Raw genomic sequence first — 5,942 nt, 5'->3', positions numbered from 1 at the left:
GTTGATGTTAAGCTGTGTGCAATTGACCATAAACTTGTCATTGAAATGCATTACCTAAAAGTGGGACATAGACTGAAAGGAAAGATTGCATCTAATTAAGGTGGGAGTTGGCAGTGATCCGTGTTTTGTAATTTAGAAGGTAACAGACTGACTTTCAACCCGAAAGCATGACAGTATTTCTGGAATCAAAGGCCTGTTGCCTTAGCTGACCCTCACTGCAGGCCAATAGCCACTGGGATTCTATTCCAAGGTTACTTCTTCTCTTCAGTACTACAACAGACCATTCTGTGTAAGTTTGCAAAGTAAAACTGTTCCAGTAGTTCATTTGACAGGACTTTCCCTTCGATTTTGGATGGTTTTGTGATTGCTCTAACAAGACACCTCTGGGAATACTGCTATGAACTAATCAGAATTGCTTTCCCTTGGCCAGTCAACTAGGTGGCTATGAGAGGGCTAAATCCAATTTGTATGTGGAAAAAAGCTGGAGCAGGACTTTATAAAAAGGTGAATGTGTTGCTATCAGGTCTGCCTACATCTCAAGAGCAATGCCTGTGGTCATGTCAGCACTTTTTTAAATTAGAGTTTTCTGGGTGCAGCCTGTCAGGGATGTCTTTGGTTGGATTTGAACAGTCTCAGTGAAAAATAGCCAAGCAAACCCCAGCTGACAAGGTGTTCGGCTACATTTCAAGGCCTTTAACCTCCCTGTTTCCATTCTTTACGCCCATTAAATTGTCCAGTGTACAGGTTGCCATTCCACATCGTTCAGGGCAGTTGTCCCACTGCAGTCCTAGTCTGCTTTGCCCAAATTGGACCTCCGCAGCTCAGAAGCGTATCTCACTGAGATTAGTGGAAGTGACAGCTTGTAGATACAGGTATTGTGATCTTGGAGACTGAGCACTTGATTTGGAGTCACAATTCTGCCTACTGTTACCCTCAGCCGTCTTATCTGTGTCCTAGAGATAATAGTAACACAAGTCTCCTTGCTATGGTAAAAGTTGCTGTGGGGAGCACCTGGGTGGCTCAGTCAGTTCAGCGTCTGACTCTTGGTTTCAGCTCAGGTGATGATCTCAGGATTGTGGGATGGAGCCCAGCATTGGGCTCTGTGCTCTGTATGGAATCTGCTCGAGATTCTCTCCCTCTCCCTCTGCTCCCCCGCCTCACTCTCTCTCAATAAATAAATAAAATCTTAAAAAAAACTGCTGTGAAGACCAAATAAAATAATGTAACAAAAGGTCTAAAAGTTTTGCATTCTTAGTGTTACAGGCTGCATTGTGTGCATTGTGTCCACAGTGCTCCCCTCCCAATTCATACAGTTGTAAATGCCAGGACCTCAGAATGTGACTATAATTGGAAATAAGGTTTTTAAAGAGTTGAAATGAGGTCTTTAGAGTGGGCCCTAATCCAGTATAACTGATGTCCTTATACGAAGAGGAAATTGGACCCACAAGACACCAGAAACATGCACAGACAGAGGGATGATGGTGTGAGGAGACGGCAAGAAAGTGGCCATGTGCAAGCCACTCAGTGTGTGGTATTTTGTTACGGCAGCCTGAGGAGACTAATACAGGTCCCCGCTAGCACACTGGTGTGAGTTGCTTTCATATTACTCTCTTTATCTCTCACAACTCCAACAAATACTCATTTAGCATCTACCACATTCGACCAGGCACTGGATATACAATGGGGGAACAAATGAACATTGTATCTGCCCTCGGGGATACAGACAAATATTTTCTAATAATGCCATCATTCTGTGCTTTGAATTGGTCCTTATTGATTACTTGCCAACATACTGTAATTTTCTGTATTTATTTTTTTTGTTAATCATTTTCTCCTCTAGATTGTGAGCTCCATGAGAGCAGAGATATCTATTTTCAACATTATATTCAAGGCTACTATAATAGTCTCTGGTGCACAGTGAGGGATCAAGGATATTTGCTGAATGAGTAATGACAGCTTAGACTAAATAACATAAAGCACATGAACGAGGTGTCATGATCAAGAAGAACATAAGGACTATCTAAGGCTCAGATACAGTTGGAGCCTTCTCCATAGTCAGAGCCTGTGCATGATAGAGGTGCTCAAGTGGGACACCTATGGGATTCCAAGTCTCTTACTGTTTTCTGCATCTGTTTGCTCTCTTCTAAAAAGTTTCTTTGCTTAGGGCTTTACAAAGATAACAAAAGGATTAGCTAAAAACTAAAACTACTCTATAAAACAAACTTCTTATTTAGCATATTAATATTTAACTTTAGCAAGCAGAGCAGCAAATGATAAATAATATGCAGCTAACCTTGGGCTTGACAGTCCATTACTCACTGCAGCCTTCACCGGGGGGGGATTCTGGCACTGTCTCTGGCCAGGTCTTGGCCTGGGTCTTCTTGTTCAGTTGTCCCCATTCCATATTTCCAACCAGAGTTACCCTGGATTTAAACTATCTTCTTGGCTTCCAATGTCAATTAAGTTAATTCCCTGTGGTGGACAACCACTTCTCTCTCCCTTTCACATAGCCAGAGCTAGGCCACCATAGTCCAGTGTGGGTCTGCTGGTGTCCTTGGTCACACTGGATTAGCCAGGGGGAACTTGGTCATTGACTCAATTAGGTCATTGAGCTGCTTCTCTGAGAATTCAGTTGGTATCTCTTTAGAGTCTACAACTATGAGATCTAAAACTTGGGAGTTCTATCAGCCATGCTTTCCATCACATGTAGCAATAGTGATGAATGGAGCCAAGCTGTGGAGTGGGGGGATTCTCAACAGTGTTCAGGTCCCCGGTTCAAATTATCCTTCATCTGCAGTCCCTCTACATTGTTAAGCCTGAGGTCTGTAAAATTCTCTGGTATCATTACACATAAGATTTTCCATTTCACTGTACTAGTTCTAATTGGTTTCTGTCATGTGTTTACAAAGGCAGCCTAATTAATACAACTCTCAGCCTCTTTGCCTTCGGTGGTTCCAAGTGTGTTTCTACAGAGCAGGCTTTCTATGTTAACTGCACAGACTTCTATTTCTAATATTTTAATTTGTGTCTAAAATTTCTACTGCACAGAAGAAAAAAAAAAAAAGAGTGATAAACACAACTTTGCCAAGAAGTTTCACCTTGATGGATCATGAGTGAGGCAGTGGGGAAGGTTTTATGGGCCTTTTTTGGCTTTAGGCAGGAAAAGGGTGACCTGAATGTGGTCTGGGACATTGCTTCATTTCTTGACACAAATGTCTCCTCTAAAGACACCCACTCCTGCTGCTTTGTTCTGCTGTGGAGTTATCTGTTTCATGGAGCTTTGTAAACTCAAGGGCAGTCACTCAGTGAAGAGAGGCCAGGATCTCTCTCTGTTCCAGGCTCTCTGGTAGAAGTAGAGGTAGAATCTGAAAACAACAGATATTACCCCCAAGGAGTTGACCTTGTGGCCTGAGAGGCAGACAGGTAAGCGAACAGCACAGTGTCCTCTGGAAGGTGTGGGGGCGGTGAAGGGAGAAAGGAGGAAATGATTCATTTGCCTACCATGGTGCATTCAAGGCAGGCCTCGTGGAATAGGCGATGTAGGAGATGTGATTCAGAAGATGGCCAGATCTCACAGGACCGAGCGGACAGCTGCACACACGAAGACAACACAAAGGCATAGTACAGCGGGGCACAGCTGAGGACTGCGGGGGTGGGGGGGGGGGGGGGGGTAGGGGGGGTGCGCAGTGAGCGGGAGGCCAGATGGGGTGGGAGAATGGGCAAGGACCCAGGCTTGGGAGACCTTTGTACCTTGATGTGGAAGTTCGAATTTATGCAATAGATTTCTTTTTTTTTTTTTTTTTAAAGATTTTATTTATTTATTTGACAGAGAGACAGCCAGAGAGGGAACACAAGCAGGGGAAGTGGGAGAGGGAGAAGCAGGCTCCCCGCTGAGCAGGGAGCCCGATGCGGGGCTCGATCCCAGGACCCTGGGATCATGACCTGAGCCGGAGGCAGACGCTTAACGACTGAGCCACCCAGGCGCCCCTATTCAATAGATTTCTAATTCTCTAACTTTAGTACATATAAAAATCTCCTGAAGAGTTTATTAAAATCCAGACTCCTGGGCCCCCTCTCCAAAAATTTGGATTCCATGCATCTGAGGCAGCAGCTACAAATCCTAATTTTTAAAAGATCTTTAGAATGTCTAGTAGTTTGTGGGTCATGGAGAAACACTTTGAGAGTCACTGGTTGAGAGGATAGGAAATCGTGAGAGGGATTTTATCAGTCAGAGCGGCACAATCAGGTTGTGTTTTAGAATGTTTGGAGAAAGAATGGCTAAGATGCGGGAGACGTGGCAGGGTGGCCGTGGAGCCTCCTCAGGGGTCCAGGGAGAGCTGACAAGGCCATAGCAGAAGCAACAGAGAAAAGAGGAGAGTCTGAGAGATCCGTAAGGAACAGAATTGATAGATGATAGTGTCAGATTAGCTTTAAAAGGTAATTAAGAAGAGGGTATCTAGCTTAGGTTAGACCGGTTCATTGGGTTCTCCTTGTAACCAGAATCAGCCACATGGTATAGTACAAGCAAGTTCCGAGAAAAGATGGTGAATTCAGTAATTTGGTTGTACAAAATATGTCACTATTTTATTATTAGGGAAAGAGAATCAGCTTAGTATAATGGTTAAGAGCACCGACTGCTTAGGTTTATATCCTGGTTCTGCCACTTACCACCTTTGTGATTTTGGAGAAGGTATTTAACTTTTCTGTGTCTTAGCTTCTTCATCTGTAAAATGAATTTAATAATATTTCCTTCCTCACAAGTTCCTCATGAGGATTAGCTGAGTTAATATTGGTAAAACACTTAGAACAGTGACTGACAGATAGTAAGTACTATATGATGAATACATAAATAATAAAATCTGGTTAATAGAATAAATATGAACAGTCCAACTGAAGAGTCTGTTGCACTTCATTCCTTACTATCATGAGTCTTGTTAATATCACAAGTTTTATATACTTATTTATATTATATGATATTTATATGTTAATATCACAAGTTTTATATCCCAGGACCCTGGGATCATGACCTGAGCCAAAGGCAGACTCTTAACAACTGAGCCACCCAGGCACCCCAGGAAAATTATTATTTTAAAATTGAGTAGTTAAGAAGAAGTTTAGGAAGAGAAAATGTTAAGGATTTTTATAGCATTGAAAGTCACAAAATGAGGGAAAAAATTATCCCTTGACAAATTTTTGAAGTAGATGAACCTTGTCTTAGGTACTTTGATGGTACTTTTCAGGAAAGCACTGCTCACCCTCACTTTTGCTTATTCTCCATGATTTTCCTTATAAAAATCTCCTTGGACAAGTTCCAATATAATCATTTTCTTGTTCAAGAGATGAGTGACTGGTAAAGTTGTTTCCCTTTCCCTGTGGTATTTGTATTTAACAGAGTTGGTAGTGCGAAGTACAACTCTTTATTTTTAATTAAATTTAAAAAAAATTTAATTCCAATATAGTTAACAACACAGTGTTATATTAGTTTCAGGTGTACAATACAGCGATTCAACACTTCCATACATCACCCGGTGCTCATTATGACAAGTATACTCTTAATCCCCACCACCTATTTCACCCATTCCCACCCACCTCCCTCTGGTAACCAACACTTTGTTTTCTATAGTTAAGAGTGTGGTTTTTGTTTGTCTCTTTCTTTGCTCATTTGTTTCTAAAATTTCACGTATGAGTGAAACCGTATGGTATATGTCTTTCTCTGACTCACTTATTTCACGTAGTATTACACTCTCTAGATCTATCCATGTTGTTGCAAATTGCAAGATTTCATTCTTTTTTATGGCTGAATAATATCCCATTATATATGTGTACCACATCTTCTTTATCCATTCATCTGTTGATGGACACTTGGGCTGCTTCCATAATTTGGCTATTGTAAATAATATTGCAATAAACATAGGGATGCATATATTTTTTTGAATTAGTGT

This window comes from Neomonachus schauinslandi, chromosome 7 (assembly GCF_002201575.2).
Source record: "Neomonachus schauinslandi chromosome 7, ASM220157v2, whole genome shotgun sequence".
NCBI classification, from domain to species: Eukaryota; Metazoa; Chordata; class Mammalia; order Carnivora; family Phocidae; genus Neomonachus; species Neomonachus schauinslandi.
Note: the sequence above shows the minus strand (reverse complement) of the source record.